The following is a 20904-nucleotide window of genomic DNA, read 5'->3' as shown; positions in this document are numbered from 1 at the left end:
GCATAGCTCCTCAAGCTTGCCTTCCTCTGTTCGAGTTGTCCCACCATCAGATGCGCCCCGTGACTGACCCTCTGCTCACGTTCCTTCAGGGCAGTGCTCCACTCCAAGCCTGTATGCTCATCCCAGTATGATACCAGCCTTGAGACGGATGAATAGGGCAGTCCTGTCCCTGTAAGTCATGCTTGCACAGGGACATCAAAACAGCGTCTACCAGCTGTGGCAGTATTCATCATATGAGCAAGGAGCCTTTTCCCCTTCCCTCCCTCATGACCCCATCTCCCCGTTTCATGTACAAACAAAGGTAAGTCATACTCTTTGTGCTGACGTCTGGATCCATTAGTTAATGTTTGCAGTGGGAATATAGGTTAGCGTTCTTCCTGCTTCCCTGGTGACAGTCTGCTGAGCTTCCCAGCAAGCTGAAATCTCTGTTCAGCTGCAGAGATCTGTAGGGCTGAGGTTGGAGGTTAAGACGTTTACAAAAGGGTTTTTCCATCAGTCAGGGCTCATTTTAACCTGGTTTATTTCAATCCATAGTGAGCAGTAGGGGGTTACCTAAGCATGCTGTAACCAGCACTAGTATGAGAACCTCACAGCGGTGGTGCATCCAGAAGTCTGAAAATGTGGGGAATGCTCAGTGAATTTGATGAGGGAACAATACTAATTCTTTTTCAGTGTCACAAAAAAAAAAAAAAAACAAACCCAAACCAAAATAAATTCTAACTGCAACTCATTTCCATTTCTCTTAGAAAACAGTGGATTTCAAAATTGTAAACATTTTTTAATAAAATCAAATTATAGTCAAATCAACTCCCATGATAGGAATTTGTTTAATCAGAAATACTGTTCATGTCTCCTTTCTCCCTCCTCCCCTTCCTCCCTTAGTATCTTCCTATTTGACTAGCAGAAAGCACACATATTGGCTTCAGAAGCATTCATTTATGATACTTCGAGAGAATTAAATTTTTATTAACTCTTCTACTTAGAACTTCCTCTAATGTGAGGAGGTGATAATGTTATCATATTAAAGGGTTACCATATTAAATAGGTCTGTATAAATGCTGAGTATGTAACACTGGAGGAACAGTATCTTGTTATTATCAAAACATACTTCAAAGAGTTTCTGAACTAATTTGATCATCAAGGGATGGGAAACTTTAATACAAAGAGTAAAAAAATCCATTCAAAGAAGTAGGATGGTTCAACAGCAAAACCTTGAAGAAGAGGAAGAAGGAGAAGGGTACAGTTTTCCGTAGGCAAAGTATGCCGTGGGTGTGGGAGGGGGTGCTGAGTGTTTCTGTGGCCCACAAATCAGTGGCACATTGCAATCGGAGCAACTGGAGAACAGGCACGAGTACAGAGAATGCTATGCAGATGCTACAGATTTGGTCTTGTGGATAAAGAGCGTGAAAGGCAGCCAGAACTGGTATCATCTCATGTGCCACAGAGAAAGGGAAGAGGTAAAATGATGGTGAGGTGACTCTCAGAATGGGGAACTCCAGTGGAAAGATCAGAGGAGAGCAGACATCAGTGACACTAAGAAGAGATGGCTTTTTATGTAGAAAAAGATGATGGTGGCCTCCAGTGGCAGAACAAGTGAAGGCAGCAAGGGCTGGCATGAGGGGCGAGGACCTACTCTTCAGCCAGAAGACTCAGATGCGCTGCCTCTCAAGAGGTTCAGCAGCAACGAGGCAGGACAAAGTGTATGGGCTCAAGTCCTAAAAGAGCAAAATAATAGGTAAGCCATTTCTCTTTTCTTAGCAATTAGGCTATTCCTGAGCTCTGAAAACTCTGGGGTACAATTACACACTCAGCAATGTGTATGCTCCCAGGTCTCTGAGAGTAAGTGGGTATGAGACACATCCCTGCATGGGGACACTTCTGAGCCCTTTTTTAGGTAAATCAGTGCTGGTAAACCCATGTGCAGGGCTGGAGTGCCAAGAGAGCTCCTGGTTACGGATTTTACTATTGCAGCCGCCAGGTGTGCCCTTGGCCTTCCTGCTGCCTACCCTGTCAGCAAGCTGCATGGGTAGGGAAAATTGGGCTCCAGATAGGGTACCATGTGGGGTCATGCTCCATTCCCTCTTGCCTCAGAGCCTGCCAATAGAAATACACACGTTTTACCAGTGTACGTGTTAATTTAAGCTGAAGGACTGAATAGACCCCTGGGCTGGAGAGTTAAACGAATAAATTCTAGTCATCTGCCTCTGCCAAGCACTGTTCTAATGAACTCCAGAGTAAGAAGCCCCAGAAACGGGCCACAAATGTCCTATGCAGTATTTCTATTCAAGTGGACTGTGAAAGAAGCAAGTTTGCCAAGAGCCCTGGCAGTACAGGGACGAGGGGACAGATTTGGAGTGACACAACAGGCATGCAAAACCAGAAACGTGTCTCCACGGTAAACAAAAAAGCTGACTTGTAATGAGGTAAGATAAGAATAGAAAAACGGTCTTGGTCTGCATTCCCTGTCAGTTTTACTTGGCAGTCAGTGCTATTTCATGGTGTACTGTAATACTTATCTTCTCCTCCTTTGGTTTAGTTTATAGGCAATCTTACGCAACATCTTTTTGATGAAGAATTCTGGTTTGACAATATGGAGGTTTGAGACCTATAAAATAACTGTTCAGAAAGCACTAAGGACCAAAAAAGTCCCTTTTCTCCATCAGGCAGTGAAAATCTCACATCTCTGAAAGGTCTTCTGGTCTTTAAAGTAGTGGGGTCCCAGAATAATTTACTTCCTCCTGCCATGACAGTTTGTTCTTTTAAAATAAAAGATTCAGTATGTTACTGTTGGGCTGAGAAATCAATCGTATGAAATCAATGATAATTCTGCTGCCAGGTAATACTTATCTGTGCGAGTGACTTGCTGGTATTCTGCAAAAATAGTATGTGGCAAGCAAACGCTGAAGTTTGAAGCAGTTGTGTTTGGCTTTGTGCACCATTTGCTGCTTGCATCAAAGCTGTGTTTTTATCCCTGGAACTAAGAGAAGCCTGTGCCAGCCAGTTTGATGAGTGGCTGGCCATTGGCTTTCTCTTACAAATGTCAAGCAGCAAACCACAGCCTCCTTTGGTTCTGCTATCACAGCTAAGTCATTTTTCAAAAGTGCATGCAGTTAAGTGAGGATGGTGATTTCCAGTTGCTGAGCCTGGTGCAGCCATTATTAGAAGTGGTGCTGGACTCTCCCTCTGCGTGGGGCAAGCTGTCTGATGCAGCCTCCCAGGCAGAGCAAGGGGAGTATGGCTGTGTCAGGGAAAAGGTGAGTGTTGCACGCTCCTCTCCTCAAATATTTCAACCTTTTGACATCTTCATCCGGCCCAATCCCCTCCAGCATCAGTAGCAGAAAAAGTAAAAAACGGCTTGAAGCTGTTATTGACTCTCCCTTCCCATGACAAGTCTTGTACGGCTGGCTCTGCAGGAGAGGTCTTGCTCTGTGCTCCCGAAATCCCTGGCCGCGGTGGGGAGGATGGAGAGGGCATACACTGCCACTCCTGCAGCACTATAGCTGCACATGGGCAAGCTCACCACCGCCCTTTTCGTGAGAGGCTTCCAGTTTAACCACGTAATTGTGCTGAGGATGATAATGACCTTGGGGCGGCGCAAAGGCAGGAGAGCCTGGGCACGGCCTTTCCCACTAAGCACTGCCCGCTCCCTAAGCTTGGCCATTTCCAGCATGGCCTTACCAAAGCGTTGCGCCACGGCAGGGAGCTGAGACGCTGGGATACTGGCGGGCTGTGTGTGCTTCCCACCGCATGGCTTTTGACCACACAGCTTGGTAATGCTCTTCACTCCTCCAGACTAGGGCTTTACAGAAGAAAGACATAGGTGTCTGAAGGGGATGCTTTGGTCTTGTGGGGTGGTAAAGACATCTCTTTTTCTTTCCCCAGAGGGCACCGCTTCATCAGCAGGAAAGGCAGGTTGATCCCAGGGCAGCGAGGGAGGCTGTTCCGCTTCCGTGAGAGGCAGAGTGCATGGCTGAGCCCTCCTGACCAGTGGAAATGGACCAACAGTCCGTCAGTAACAAATGTGCGGGCACATGGGTCTGAAGCAAAAGGAGGTCACTATTAGCTATATAGCTTTGTAGTTAGGAACTCCTGTGTCTCTTGTCTCTCTCCAATTTACAGAAGCCACAAAACCCTCGGCACAGACTAGATACAGAAGTACTAAAGCCTTGTGTATTTGTGTGTAGTAACTGTTGTCCTTTTGGAGTCTGGCTGTGCCACTGAGGATTCCTGATGCTTTACAAAAAATTACGGATGGATGCATTAAGACTGGGCCGTGCTGGCCCGGAACTGCAGAGGAACAAGGAGTGATGATGAGGCTTGCAGAAATGGAATGAGAACAGCAGCCTGCAACACTGGGACTCCTCATTGTATTGATGGAGAAAAGAGTTTAGCCTGTATGCCCGTGTCTCTGTTGAGGACTGTGCAGCAGATATCAAAAGCCTGGAACATTTGCTAATGATAGCTTCAAAGAGGAAAACCCAGCAGCTCTCGCTAAGTATAAAATGCAAGATTTACTGTGTTACGTAGCAGCTCCTGTTAAATCAGTAGGCAAAATATTTTCTGAGTTCATGGATACTTCACAAAAATACCCATTCCCTAAAGCCAGTTGTGAGTGCAGAACATTTCTGCTTTCACACACGGTTTCAGGAGGAAAACCAGAACAATTCCTGTACAGGCAGCTGGGTTATGAAAACTGACAGAGCATTGCCTGTGTGGAGAGAGTTTAAATGATGCATGAGGGACTGGTTAGTGTGTGATATGCAAATGCAAACCTATCCATGAGGCATTACAAATACAAAATGTCTCACAATTATGCTCGTTTCTCGAAAAGTCATTTCTTACAATGGATTCCTCCCCCTCAGAGCAGCAGACCTTCATTCCCTGGATGAACTGCTGTTAGTCCTTTACCCCCTCTCCAGTGCACTCTTTCGCTAAAGCAAATGGACTGACAGCTGAAGAGTTTGTCATCTCTTGCAATGTGCCTTAGAATTATAGAATTCTTTAGGTTGGAAAAGACCTTTGAGATGTCTGAGTCCAACTGTTAACCCAGCACTGCCAAGTCCACCACTAAACCATGTCCCTAAGTGCCACATCTACAGGTCTCTTAAATGCCTCCAGGGATGGTGATTCAACCAAGCCCCTGGGCAGCCTGTTCCAATGCTTGATAAACCTTTTGAGGAAGAAGTTTTTCATAATATCCAATCTAAACCCCCTCTGGACAACCCGAGGATATTTCCTTTTGTCCTGTCACTTGTTACTTGGGAGAAGAGACCGACCCCACCTGCCTACAGCCTCCTTTCAGGCAGCTGTAGAGAGCGATAAGGTCTCCCCTCAGCCTCCTTCCCTCCAGGCTAAACACCCCCAGTTCCCTCAGCTGCTGCTCGTCAGACTTGTGCTCCAGCCCCTTCCCCAGCTCCGCTGCCCTGCTCTGGGCACGCTCCAGCACCTCAGTGTCTGTCTGGCAGTGAGGGGCCCAAACCTGAACCCAGGGTTCGAGGGGCGGCCTCACCAGTGCCCAGTACGGGGGGACAGTCACTGCCCTGGTCCTGCTGGCCACACTGTTTCTTGGTTGTACATTTGTGCGTTTCCGAGGCTGCAGAGTAGAAGTGGGTAGTTTCAGCATAATGGAGCATCACAGTGAAAGGCTTCCCTGCCTTTTGCTAAGCTTAGATTCTCACTGTCATTTTGAGCATAGCTGCTTTCTGAGAGAGTTTAGAAGTCACATGGGCTTTGCCTGCCTTTACCGAAAACAGCTGCTTACAGGTCATTCCATAACTCCAAGGAAGTGAATGTTTTCAGCCCATTTATAGCAATGGACATGTTCATGACCAATCTATCAAATCTGAAAGTGCTAGTCGATGTGCAAATGCAGGATGCTTGTCATGCCTGCCATCTGCTTGCAGGAGGACATTGCAAGGGAAACATCTCCTATGGACCTCCTGCCAGGGATGCGCCATGGGACGGGGCAAAGCTTACAATGAAGTGAGTGCTCTGGCAGTGGGAGGGTGGAGCCATATGTCTGAACAACTCTTTCTAGGTTTCCTGATTTGAAAAGAACTAGTAAATTAGCTTTCAAAATCGCCTAACGTGGTCATGAAATGGCTTTCCTTGCAGAACCCGGGTCCTTTGTGCTACAAAAAGCCCATGAGGACTGTTTGCTAACTAAATGCTGTCCAGGTAGTCTGTGGGGTAAATGACGGTTGGTAATGGCAATGCAATGTCAAGATTATCCACAACCAACATCTGGTTCTCAGTGACAACGGTCATCTACCTCATAGCAGGTAGAATCCAGAAAACCTTTCCTGCACTTTTCAGAAGTTGTATTTTTTTCAGCTTTGGTAGATGTGCCTTGAAAATGGCTTGCAATACTCCGTGTAAATTACTTCAGTACAGATACTAGAAGTGTTAAGACTCTCGTTTTCAAGTTCTTGGACAGATTCTAAGTGACAATGGAACTCAATTCACACCCAAAGAGTGCCTGTTGTTCATCAAAAGAAATGGTATCAGACATGTCACGTCACCTCCCTGCTACCCAGCTGCAAGCAGTTTAGTGGAAAGATTCATTCTGACATTCAAGCAAGAGATCAGTGCTCTGACCCCAGCTAAAGGTGGCTTACAACACAAGACTGCACGTATTCTTTTAGGCTACGGGATGCCGGCCAAGCCATTTTGAATCAGACACCAGCAATTCTGTTTAACAGATACAATGGAAGGTTTTGCTTGGACTTATTCAGAAGAAAACGAACTCCCATGAAACACAGATGATCATATTGACATAAAGTTACAGCACAGCAAAAGTTTTAGTAAGAAATGACCAAGTTAACTTTCAGAAAACTGAAGCGTGTACGCCACAGACTGGTCTTCTCTTACCTAACAGAAATGGTCCTCATGAAACAACAGGGAAGAGGGGGATATAGTTCTTCTTTTTTTGAGCAGGATGTCATGCATCAGCCATGCCAACCGCAACACCAAACCTAGACTTAGGGATGCGGACCACAGCTTGTACCACCATCACTGCTATGGCAAGCGATGTTAGTCCAGGAGCTTGAGCAGGCAGGCGGCAGTGGTGCAGACGCTTCCCCAGTGCTGTTCTGGCAGCAGAGATGCGCATCCCTAAGCCCTGGCCTTGTGCACTTTTTTGATGGCAATGTGGAATTTTCTCTTGGTTCTTTACAGAGAAGCTGGTGTTGAGTAAGGATCAGAAACGTTGGGAACCAGCTGAAATATAGCCAGATAGTGACTTTTGGTGCCTACTTTTCAGGGGAGATTTTAACAACTTACATGGAATAAACATCTGTCTGAAATAGCCCTCAGTGAGCTCTCACATTCACATTTTGTAACAACGTAAAGGCATTTCTGCTGCAGTGTGAGATACAAGCACTTCACTACAGTCTTGTTTGTGTTCCTGGCTGTGTTGGTGACTTAGCTAGCTGTTAGTGCACAGGTGATAATAAACCCCTAATCCTGTTTAAAGACTTCAGGGTATTGTCACAGAGTCAATGAATAGCTGAGGTTGGAAGAGACCTCTAGAGATTATCTAGTCCAACCCCTTTTGACGGTTGCATTTGTCATTTTTTAATTGCATATTAAAAATGAAAAAATGGCAGAAGAAGAACATTAAAAAGAGTTTCTGTTCCTCATTAAAACAGGATAGCTAATGTATATACAGTGTGTTCAGTGACAGCCATTAACCAGTCAACAAATCATCATCCAGAATACTACAATTACTCTCTAACATAAATGAATGGCTGTTGTAGTGTCAGGGGCAGCAGCACATGCTGCATGTGCACATACAGATGAAAACTGAATGACAGCATCTGTACAAGCTCATTGTTAATGTCCATCACAGCTCAAAGTACTCCAAGCTGAGGATCTTTTGCAGTTTTTTAATTGGTGTCACAAATGTATTCGTTGGCAATAATACCTAAAATAAAATTCTGTGCTTCTGGACTACACCCCATCCCAGGGTCACAAAGGTACTCAACAGCTGCTGGTGCTGGATTATGCTCCCACAAGATGGTTCTTGTCCTGCTTTGCAAATGGGGATAAAAGGCCAGAGTAGTTACTGTATGTAATGCCATTCCTATGGCAAAGCCTATAGCTCCTCTCTGCTGAACTGTGCTCCTGTGACACAGTACAAGATTATCCTCCACGACAAACCAAAATATTCTCCTGCATTTTCCCAAGGACACAAGGACTGAAGGACACACAAATGCATATAGCCTGGAGTAATTAGATGATTTTACTAAAAATATCTCCATTCTCAGCCTTACATTTAAAAAGTGTAATTTCCTAAATAGTACCCCAGCCTCCTTCCTTCCTAGCTGGGACGCCTAGATCATCGCCACGTCTAACTTTCCCTAAATAGGAACCCAGAGCTTCTGGTGGCTCACAAAGACTGCCTATTTCTGTTTTGCTTAGTATTGAGGAAAAATCAGTTGCTCCAGATATAACAAACTATCGAAAACCAGAACGCAGTGAAGTGAAGGCAAAACCTTCTACTGCCATGTTTTGGAACGGGGCTTTGATGACCTGAAGTGAGGAAGACTGTCATGAACAAAGTGGTTGTGAAGGGTCCTGTTGAAAGGAAGATCATTCAGCTGAATTCTAGGTGTGAGATATTCCAAACGGGATTAGAAGGACCTCACAGACATCCACTTGAGCTCGTCTATCTTTACTCCTGGATAAACAGGAATTCAGCTTTATGACATCCATGTGACTGGATATAAGGCCTAGCATTTTCTATTGCTGTAACTTTCTCAGCACATCGATCTTTGCTCCAAAACGCTGGTGGGTAGATAAAATAATGCATAAACTGAGATCCAGGGAATAAGTCTTTGTGCTATAACTAGGAGGACTGCAGGCCAACTTATGTGAACAAACGTTTGCCAATACCATTGTTAATTCCCTAAAGCTCCTGAAAATGAAAGGGAATATTAGCCCCGGCAAAATGTGATTGAAGTTAACTGCTTTGATGTTTCTTAAACAAATCTTTCGGTAATTTCTTAACCTCATCCATGCATAATGGATAATTTGATATTTTTGACAACTTTTCTGAGTTTCGAATTTCTGTGATACTGGGTTATAAATTTCACTGGCATGGTTTTGTCACTCTTTCAAAACAGGGCATAATTAAACTCCCTTTCAACACATTCCATGTGTCTGGATTTACCTCCATTTTGCAGGTGTATCCTATTTATATTCTGTTCTCTGATGTACTTGGGCAGCTAATCATTCAAATAACATTCCTATCTCCTTCAAAAAATTAATAATAGAAAAAAGGGTTCCTGCTGTCAAGGGATTTAGTTTGGTTGGTAACTTTGGTTATTGCAGATTGAGACAGGAAGCTGATCTCCAGGTAAAGAAGTTTTTTCCTTGGCACTCTGTGCTGTAAACAGAGCTGGTAATAAGTCACACCTATGAAGTGGATTGAATTTTTTTCTGTCAGAAGAAGCTGTCAGAAACTGATAGGAGTAAGTAAATGGACTGAAGATCTGAGCGGATTGTTTCCTCCCTCCTCTTCTCCCACACAAGTATTGCATGTGAGAAGAGGCTGTTTTGAAGTCCCTGAACCCTCTCACAAAGCCTTTGATTTGCTGAATTTCCCACTGTTCTTCCTTTTCATTTGATAACCATGTAAGAGGTTAAACTAGGACATTTGGTTGCCTGTGTAGCAGTCTGCATTTCAAAGGTAGATGGAAATAGACATTAGAAGGTTTTACTGTACCCGAGCTGTATCTTAATCATCTTAATAGCTGATTTTTCTTTCAAAGGATCACTGACAAGAGGAGATTTTATTGTTCTAGACATGAGTGTTCATTAGAGATGAGGGGAAAATGGTAGGACCCACAGTTCCCTGTGTAAGCCGCTCTGCAAAGCTCTAGTAGACATCTAACACCTCCTCTGCTGTAATACAACTGTCACTGGATAGGGAGGATTTGAAGAGTGACGTGCTGAGAGGCCAGCCATTGTGCCTTCGAGAGTGAGCTGGATGTTTTTTTCACAAATGAGGAATAGAAGGACTTAATAAAGAGTTTGAGATATTAATTTTTTTCCTTTAAGCTAAGTGCAATATCCTACTCTGTAGCTTCCTGTGACAAGAGGAGGTTTGGATGGAATCAAAATCCTTTCCTGACTCTGTGTGGTGTCTAATTAAATGATTCGTTTAAATTCTTTGGCCTCAACTGCCTTGGCTTTTCCAGAAAATATAAGTCATCTCCCTTCAGTCCCTCTCTGTAGGACTTTAGCCGTCCAGAACCTCTAGAAAACTCGACTTGATCGGTGTTTGCATGGGCATAAAGGTTTTACAGCTTTTTCACATTGACAGAGGACAGCGCTGTGTTGTTAAAACCACCTTTCCTTGCTGTCTTGCCACAGGATTAACTTTCTGGAAATGACATAGTTGGCAATGAGACAGTGGGACTTTGGAAAAGTCATTAGCACAGTCTGCCCTTCCTGAACCAGTATCCCCTTGCAAGCCATCTGCTCTGCTTGGAAAAGCTTTGTTCTTCTCATAGGTCATCTGAGGATTTGGGAGGAAAAAAGAAGATCAAAATCACCCAGACACAGCACTTTGTGCAAGGCTAACAACCAGCCCAGACCTGCCATCAAAGATGCGGGAGCAGGGACTTTTCAGAATTGGAGTCAAACTGAGAGGTAATGTGGGACGGAAATAATGTCTGCTGCACACCCAAACTTTGTAGGGAGGATCTATTGTCCATTCAGTTCACAGGGAAGCATCAGCCGCTCGGAGAAGAGCCAGATCCTGCAAGAGGCAGATACATTAGACGTTATAAGAAGAAGAGAAAAATGTTTTCTGCTTTTTAAGATGTGAAAGTTGGATTTGAGACTGGGGTTAAAAATAATTGTTGCAGTTGTCCATTTGCCTATAAAGGATCATTTCTCCACAGATCTTCAGTGGTGCAGCTCAGAGCGGTGATGTCGAGTGTGCAGGAAGCTGAGAGCACAGCGTAGCATTGCTGTTCATGAATACCGAGGACTCAGCCCTCGATGGGGCTCATTTATCCTCTTGCACCAAAGGGTAGGATTCCTCATTAGCTGGGTCATTTTTGCTTGACCTTGTCCTATCCCTCCCCAACTCCTGAAACATTTATTGTCCTGCTCCTTACCCTAAATATATACCGGACTGGAATATAGACCTTGTTTGAACTCTTCTTTCCTGAGAGTAATGCAAAATATTCCAACACCTTTATCATTGTCTGCTTTTTGATGAGCGATGAACTTGTTCCCACCTTGTCTGACATTTGAGTTTAGTTTGTGCTACTGGTTAGTAATTCCAGACGTTGCAGGAAGAAATGCTTAGCCGTAGACGTATGCCTCAGTCTGAAATTAAAGCTCAATTTAGTTTAATTGTCCTTGATTTTATCAAGCATACAAAATGACTGATTCCATATGCAGAAAATAAATACATAGGCAGCAGCTCAGAAATGTCTTCCTTCTTATGGTAGTGATTTTATACTGTTTTCTGGTCTACCAAATGGTTTTTCATTTGGTCTGAACCTGGCTAAATCTTTTTAATAAAGGCTATTTTGTAATTGTAAGAAGCCAGAATAATTAGTGCAAAGGCATGGAGTAGTTTCCCAGCACTGGATGAACATGGCTTGGAGTGATGACAGTTTTTGTATTAGTTTGATATTATTTCAGTGTTTCCAGAAGAGACAGGTGATTTGGAGACCTGTGCAGCTCAGATGGGGCTAATGGATCCAGCCCAGCAATTAGTCTTGGCCTTGGAGTGAAGGTGACATCCTCCCACTTTCTCTAAAGTCATGTGGCCACTTCAGGCTGGTTTGGGAAGTTTTTCCAGAGATAACCTGAACTTCACAGTATTACTCTGTTTACTCTTCAGTTCTGCTGCTGTTATTGCTGCTGAACTCAAGAGTGATAGGGACAAGAAAGCAAGAAGCTGGACGAGGTAACTGCAAGAACTGTTGTTGTTTTTTTATTATTTTGTTCTTTTCTGGTCTTGTATCTAGGAACCCCCATCATGGCCTAGGACCCATGGACAGAAGCCATGCTCCGAAGAGCTCTCAGTCTGCTCCGAGACAGAAAGGGGGCTAGGTAAAAACTGCTGGTGCCATTGAAATGACATTACCTGCCTCTTTGGCAGTTGTCCTCATCTTCTATCACACTGTGTCAAGCGAAATGAGTGGGTTCACCCTGATTTGCAGCAATGGAGGGAGAGATTGCAGGTTCTGTTCCATGTACCAAGCAGCCAGCAGGGAGTGCTGGGAGTCTACTGTTGCTTGCATGAATGTGGCTCCCCACTGGAGCCTCCAGCCTCCTGTAGGTGCTCTGAAGCTGTCTGTAATATCAGTGGGAGGTATGTGTCCTACAGTATCCTAACCTAAACACTCTGAATCCTCTCTGGACCAGACATCGCCCTTCTGGTTCATCAGTGTCTAAGGTCATTTATTGGAATATAGCTCCAAGGCTACTGGAACCTTTCCAGCTTGCTTGAAGTTTTTATGTCTTTCATCCTCCTTGTGTCCTAGCCTAGTCTCATGCTCAGTCGTGTGGCGTCTGACTGTCCTGGCTAGGCAGACCCCAAGCATCTTTTCAGTGTCAGGGAAGAGAAGGGCTCATCTCCTGCCCCACTGCGTGACACATGTTGAGCCCATGCACATCACATGTGCATGTGAAGTGTGTTGTACTTCTCAGAACCGCCTGGTTCACTGTACTCTTGCAGAGCAAAGTTTAGTGTACAGCCCATGCTCTGGCATGATCTGAGGGCCCTGTGAAAAATGGAGGGAGAAAGCAGCAGGCTTCTGGCACCTAAAGACTTCGTGCAGCCCAGTTCTGGACATCACCCTTCCCCTAAGCTCCCCAGACCTGAGGAGGGAGCAGTGTAATAAGTATCCATGGTGGCAGCAGACTGCCATCTGGGAACCCTCCTTCTCCAGGGCCTCCTGGTCAGTTGACCAGATCTGGGCCATTATGTAATAGCAGAGGTGGCCAACAGGACAGATGGTTGCTGTTGCCATCCAAACAACTCATCTGACCTGCATGCTGCTCCACTGGGCCTTGGGAAAACAGCCAGGGGCCACCGCACTTCTCTCACCAGGCAGTAAACGGCAGTGGCCTTACACTCAGGATCAACAGATCTCTTTTACAGAGCACTGAAAGTATTATATTAGCTATCTCCGGGGAAACTTCCTCTCCCAAATAGTTTCAGACAGGATGCTTTTTCACTTAGTAAAGATCTGAGGATCATGTCCTCCATTACTGGAAACTGTCCTAGTTCCTTTGAACGCTGAGGAGCTGTGACAGACTATATCAGAAGAGCATGTGTCTCCTTAGTTTCTTCTTAATGGTAGGAAAGAGGTGAAATTATCTTGCTAGGAATCGATAGTTCTTTTGTTTCTTTTGTGTAAAGATAAGGAAATAATTTAATACAAGATTTTAAAAAAGTTTGGGGAACATGAATTACCTCTTTTACCTTCCTTGTTTTTTATAGCTTTGACATAAGACATATGATTCAGTTTGGACTAAACCAGAAATAAGCTTATTTTGCTCCTACACATTTCTTTAAAAGCCTGCACATTCTGCTTTTGATATTTTCCTACCAGATGATTTCTGAAGGGGATATGGCTGCCTCTGACTTGTAAAAAATGTAGCTGCTGTTGTCAAAAGCTTCAGACAGAATCTAATCCATTTTATGTGTGCGTATGTGTGTGTGCATTTGTGTATAAAAAGCTAACTACGGGAACGTCAATATACCAGTATATCTGTAGTAAGTCAGTTATTCCCAATTTCCTCTTTCCACTTGCATTTTTTGCACTATTTTCTGTCTCTTCTATTTGAAACTTCTGGAAAACATTAGAGACAGGAAGTTTGTTGAGGTTTCTTCCAGTCAGGGGGCAGGTGAGCATGTAAGGCAATGGTCACAATTCTCACAGAGCAGCTTTCCTTACAGATGCATTTATTTGGATTTGTGCACACATCAGAAATAACCCCTGGTTCACTTTGTAGTATGTATCACACTTTGGATATCTCTAATTTGATTTGAAAAAGAAAGCCAAACTGATTCCCCAACTCATGCAAAGAGCAGCCACGCAAGAATTCAGTGACAGCCCAGCCCAAAGAAATTCACCTTGCAGCCCATCCTTCACCAGTTCCCTTTGCCTCTGCAGTCTCTCCACGTCCCAGAAAAAGGACCAAGCAGCCCTGGATCTTGTGAGAAAACACCCTACCAGCTCCAGTGTCACCAACTCCAGTGATACCCCAGTGTCATCAGAGATTAAAAGCAAACAATATTGGACAGTGCACAGTCTTTTGAGGCACAGTGGGCTGCGCATGTACCTCTGCGGGCTTTCCAGCCATGGGCAGAGGCACGGGAGGGTAGAGAGGGGACCCTGGGGCTGCCTGCCGGGCACTGGCTCCAGGACCCCACGTCATGCAGGCACACAGGCGCCATGGCACCATGTGCACCTTGGCACTGGTCTGTCACTCTCATATCTCACCATCTCCCACATGCTGTTCATCTTTTGTGGCAACTTCCCACTTACTATTCTTCGTGCAGTTTTGACTAGCTGCTTGCATTACCTTGGTGGCCTGAGAAGCGCTATTTCAACTGACCGCACCCCAAGGCCTTCTGGCAACAGGGATGCTACCATTCATGTATTCAGCAAATTCAAATCCCCTTAGCACACAGGCAAGGAAGCTGGTGGAGCGCAGCTGGTCACCCGATGCCAGCATCCTTCGGGCATGCCACCAGGCATGAGTGCAAAGTGGGGACAGCTGCAGCATGAAGTTTGAGGTGAGATCACCACTGTTATGGACACGGGAAGTGCCCATGAGCAGCCATGAGGCTCCTCTCCAAAGCCACATAGGCGCAATTGCGCATTTCCCTCGAAACATGTCAGCATCGCTCATGGCAGAGCAGAGCGGCACACAGGCGCAGCCAGCGAACCTCCGTGTTTCCCTCAACGTTACTCTCCTGATCTGCCAGGAGATCAAAGGCACCCGGTTTGCCTGAGAGTGTCTCAAGGTGAAATCTAGCCCTTGCTGCCAGGGCAAAAACTGCCCAGGGAAGTGGGAGGAATGCATGATCCCTCAGGTGCCGGTGGCGGCCACCCTAAGCCCGCCATGAGGTGACCTTCTGGAGGCTTCCACCCATACTCACCATACCCTGGGGTCTGTGGGGAAGCTGGCCTTGCACGGAAGTTGTGTGGGCTTTCTCAGGCAACAAAATGGAAATGTTGGATGACTTCCCTCGCTATCCCCAGCTGCCATTGCAGGGACACTCCCTCTACAGCCAGGCCTTTTCTGACATGGCAGCTGGCTCTGCCAGGGAGCAGTGGAATCAAGGGGGCGGCAGCAATGGGGCACAGCAGAACCAAAATAATTTGTGGCCAAGGTGGCTTTCGCTGTCTTCAAACAGCCTGGAAAATGTGCCATTAGGGAGAAACAACTTCCCCGTTGCCTCTCCCACTAGCCCCCCTTGCATTTGACGCAGTTTCGCATGGTTGCTGCGCGCTTAACCCAAGACCTTGGGCTGCCACTCAGAAGCACCTTCCCTGAGCTGCTGCTGGCGTGGGCACAGATCTGTGTGCGCTAATGTAATGTAGAAGAGCAATGAAGCTCTCATCTGTCAGCCTTAGGTACGAATTTAAATTAAACCTCATTTAGCTGGGTGCTCCCTCTTGATTTATTGGCAGATGCTTCTCACTGTTTGAGCCTTGTTAAATTTCTAGCAAACACTTCACTGACCAGCTGTTCCTATTAAGTCGAAAGAGCTGCGGAGCAGGGTCACTGTCACCTCACTTTTGGTGGCTCTCATACGCGGTCCCTGCAGAGATCTCTCAGGGAGGGAATCGTACCTATCGCAACCTGAGATGCCTGGCTAATGCTAGTGAAACATTTTAGGTTTTGCACCTCTTTGTCCCCCAGTTCTCATGTTTTGTGTGCTATGAATCAAAAAAACCTCATAAGCTTCCTTTTAACTGATGGGGTAGAATAATTTTCCAGTTCAGGCCTTTCTTCTCAGTATTAAATATTGTTTACTATGAACCAATCAGTCATTTTCAGGTGGGTGCGGACTGAACTTCTCAGGCCTGCAGTGCGGTTGCATGCATTAGTCATTTGTAAGTCAGACTTCGTTTCTGTAATTCCAGACCTCAGTGAGGAAACTACAAGGTACTAGTGTTTTAAATGCAAAATAGTACAGCTTTTAGCATACAAGCACATCTCATACCAGTAAAGGTGCCAGAGTTCTGAATTCTCTTTATTTATCACAGTAATGCTGTTTTTCATTTCGATTGTGTCTCCCTGCTGAAGGGTGCCAGGATAGCTCACAAACAACACACACACTTTAATAATACATCATGGAAACACAGCTTCCTCTGGGGTGGAGAACAGAACCAAGGAAAGCTCAGTGCGTAGCATGGTGGGGGCAAGGAAAGAAACTTGGCTCAAAGCAAGAAGAGAAATCGTGTTGCTTATACAACACTATTAGAACTATGCTGCTGTGGAGAGCAAAAAGACCCCTGTTTTTTAAAGTTTTCATCAGAAAACCAATACATGGTGAACTCTGTGAAACTCAATTTATTGAGCTCTCAGGATCACAAGTTAGGTCAGCCTTGCCAGAAATTGATGCAGTTTGTAAGTAATCCAAACTTGAAGTGTCAGAACACTGTTATATTTCTCTGATCTCTTGCCTTGCTTTGCTTATTCATATGGCTGTGTTTGGGGCAGGAAAGCCACTGCATCTTCCCCCAGAAGCAGCAATTTGATTGAAAACTGAGAAGGTTTAAGGGCCTCTGAGGATTCTCCTTCACACTCCAGGTGTGGAGTTAGCAACTCTACCTACATGCTTCTTTAAAAGTGTGTGTTGTATTGGTGTTATCCTTCCTTCCCTGCTGAACTGAGTATGCCATGCAGGTAACACTCCAGTGTCTATTCTGGGCCAGGACTTTCGGGAAGCCAAGTGGATGACTGCCATTCAGTGTTGAGAACAATGGAAAAGCTGTTTCCGATTCACACTTGGAAAGGATCCTTCCAGCAAGGGAGGTGACACTGTTCTGCTCTTCTTTCAGCAAATTCCTCTCACAAATTTGTCTTGAGTGAGATGTTGGAAGATTTTGCTGAGTCCACATCAAACCAGGGCTTTTCCTAGAATACACTTTTTGCTGTTACAAATACTAGATGCATTGAAAGAGTAGCGGGGAAAACTTTGTATTTTCTTTCACCTGTTGTTTGAAAAATGAACTGGTTAAACCATGACAAATGGATTCTTGCAACTCTGTCACAGGAATCTGTATGTAAACATTAAAATGGCAGACAGTAATACATTATTTAAAATATAAACTCAAAAGATTTAAGAGCATGACAGCAAAATCCTATGTGCGGTAGGGAAGATGTCATCCCCCTCTGCCCTGTCAGCCGTAGTTAGAGTGTGCTAGCTCCCATTAAACTCTTTGCAGATCTGGACTTGTCATCTTCTTTTTAATTCTAGGCAAGCAGCAAATTGGCTTAAAAATGTAGAAGCTGTCCTGATGTGTATGCACGCTTGCTCCTGCCTTCAGCTTTCAAGCATCTGAAATCACCCATTAGATTAGTTATCGTGTTAATAGGTAGATTTAAGAAATGCAGCATGTTCTCAGCTCTCACTTGGACAAAACCTCAAGTGATTACAGGTTTCTGTCTAGATGTATCAGGGAACTGACCTCCACCTCTAAAAATGTAACTTTGAGCTCATTTTATCTGCCACAGAGATAGAGGGAAATCTTAGTGCCCTATTACCAAGCAGATTGAAAGGTACTTGAGAGATTAGAGATGGCTTTGTCTGATACTGAATTCCCATGCCTGACAAAGAAAGGTGAGGGTGATTATTAGAGAAGTGGCATTTTTGGGGGGGGAACAACAACAGCCTTTCTGGATCCTTCTAAAGGTAGCAGAGGATTCCTCTCACCCTTATTTTACACCCTCTGCCCATGTTATCAGCAAGATTGGCCATGCACTACATGGAACCAAAGAGGACTGTCTGTCAGTTGAGGGTGGGGGGGCGGGGTCCATGGGGGTGGGAAGCTTTGTGATGGTAAGGGGACCCCTAGTTAAAAAACACAGCCATCGGACTGAAGGAACGGTGATTTCCCTGCTTCAATGTGTAGCCAGCCCATCTTTGCATCCTGTTATATCTCCTCCGCCAGAGATGACTCATCCCTGAGGTTCATAAAAATACTTCTGAAGAGCTGAATTTTTTTCCCCTTTTCCTTTCTTTTTTTTCCTTTTTTTTTTTTTTTTTTTTAATCTTTGAAGTGGACTCATAGCGCTGAATACATATTTACAAAATAATTCCCTAAGGATATTCCAGAATCCTACATTTTTAATTCCATCATACTTTTAGCACAAATATAAGCATGCCTGTGACACAGGGGACACCATGTCAGGAATGTGGGGAAGGAAGACACTTTTGTAAAACCTGGAATTATATTCCTTATTTTTGGAAAAAGGAAAGGGTTGTCATCTTCTGCTGTGATATCTTGGTAGACATTGGCTTATCTAGGATGTTTGCTTATCACCAAAGAAAGATCTGAGAGAAAGGTCTGAGGACTGTTCAGTTAACCACTATCTCACATGCACAATTTGACATTACACCATGTGAAGAGAGGTTTGCAGTATCACTTGATGTTCTGGAATCCTTACTGGCTTAAGCAAGGAGAAAGTGATTTATATAAAAGCAACACCAGAAACCAAAGCTTCAGTAAATACCAATATTTTTCCTCATATGTAGAAAAAACCTTGAAGGCTATTTTAAAAAAATCTTATTACTACCAAGAGGTTTATGAAACATAAAAGAGACAGAAGGTACAAAAATTAACATCCTGGCAAAAAGTGCTGCATATTTTATAGAGACTGACTTCAACAATCATGTTTCAGTGTGTTAGCAGAATGTGGGAGACTTTTAGACCTTTTTGGGAGGACATGAAATAAATCAGAGTAGAGACACTGACAGGTTCTGAAGCCATTTCGCAGACCCTGTGACACAACCAGCCTGCGGGGCTGCCCTCATTTTCTGCAAGCATGAGGATAAGGTTGCCACATGGCTGATTTCCTACGCAAGGCTGTGCTGTTTGGGACACATACTGTGGCATCAGCTTCCTGCCAGTCCACGGCAAAAAAGAAGGCAGGCTCTTCCTTGTTCAGGTTTCCCCTATGCTCCTAGTCTTCGCCTGGGATTGAGCAAAAATTTTTTATCTGTTTTCCTGAAAAGGGAAGGGAAGGGAAAATTTGAGGGGAAGGGAAGGGAGGAGGAGGGAAAATTTGTCTAGCTTGACTTCTTGTTTTTCCCCCAAAAAGGAAACCAACCAGAACTTTATATAATGCTGTCGCTTCAGTGCAAAAATCAAAAGCAAAGAGATAAAAGGAACAGAGGGAAGATAGTCTGCCATTTTGTGGTGCCATCTAACACATGCAGCTTTGCGGTGCCCTGCAGAGCAAGTTGTACCCCACTGACAGACCGAGTTAGCTAGACGCGCCTCCCAGGCACCACCTTCTTGGGCATCTGTCACAGTTCAAAGCACTGTAGTGTGTCACATGGGCAGGCAGAGCAGAAGACACTAGAGAGGCCACTGCTGAGGTCTGGGGACCTAAGATACGATGGCTGGGTGGCGAGCATCTTCCCCTTGAGTATAGGGTCTTATAGGGGTACTATCTCTTGGTTGCATCCCAACACGGTAAGCACTCCCCCTGTATGCTGGGATATTCTGTCAGTGCTGCAAGGTGTTGTATGTCATGTGTACACCAGGGAGTGAAGAGATTTGCTCCCCAAGCATTTTCTGTATTGCATTATCTAGCAGGGCTGTGGTATGGGAGCTGACTGTGAGTTTTGTGTGCAGGATGAGTCACAGCAGACTCAGCCTGCTGTAGACGGAGGTACTCAAGCAGCCCCAGACCCTGAGGGGCTCTACCTGACAGCACAGGTGATGACCTTAACCGTTTTCTTCCCTGTGAACAGAAGTGAACAGCAACCAGTCAAGTGGCATCTTAGGAATGAGTCATCTCTGTACTGAGCAGCATTGTTATTTTGGGAATTAACCAACAGAGCACGTGTCTGTGTATTTTAAAGGGCATAACAATAAAATCTACACCAAAGAGTTTCTTACATACTGTTGTAACCAGACTGCACAGAGCTTGGCAGAGGTCAGGCAAACTGGGAAGTTTCTATTTGCAGATGCCTTATTGATGTTATTCCAGTGCTACCACCATTATATTTTGCACACTCTCTATCCTTCCTAGCCACACATTTAGAAAGTAAATAAGCTCATCAGGCACATGTTCCATTTTATGAGAGCAGAGATGCGTACAAGAGCGTGAATGAATATGAATAGCCCATTTTTGGCATTACCCAAGCTTTGGAGCTGATTTGTATGAGTCAGAAATAAGTACTATGCTAAAAGGCCTCCCATAAAAATATGGACAGTGAAAGAAATGGGGTAAGGAGGAAACATTCCTCTCAGAACATGGCTGCTCCTTGAGACAGCTCCCCAAGACATATGGCAAGTTTTCATGTGGGGCCTGGTTTGTGTGGCAGCTCTTTGGGTTTGCTGACAGCTCTCTGCCCAGGGAGCCACACCACCACTTCACATTGAACAAATGTCTTCAAAACGCAGAAAAAATAGTCTAGTCTTTGAAAGGGAAAGAAGATGAAAGAGAGTCTAAAAAACTCTCAGCAATTATAAAAAAACCAAAACCATACAGAGCTTTAATTTTTTTCTGTCTTGTTTTTATCTTGCTTTGTTTTCTTTTTCTTAGCACTTTCCCTATTTCAAACTCTCAGTCTTATATAAGAAAGTGGCTTTGAGCATTGCATTTTTACACATGACAATGAAAATTATTAAACTAGTTAGCATTATGCATGAGCTGGGAATGACCATAAGCCTAACG

Source organism: Falco rusticolus, chromosome 6, assembly GCF_015220075.1.
Source record: "Falco rusticolus isolate bFalRus1 chromosome 6, bFalRus1.pri, whole genome shotgun sequence".
Taxonomy (NCBI): domain Eukaryota; kingdom Metazoa; phylum Chordata; class Aves; order Falconiformes; family Falconidae; genus Falco; species Falco rusticolus.
The sequence above is the reverse complement of the archived record's forward strand: the minus strand, read 5'-3'. Positions refer to the sequence as shown.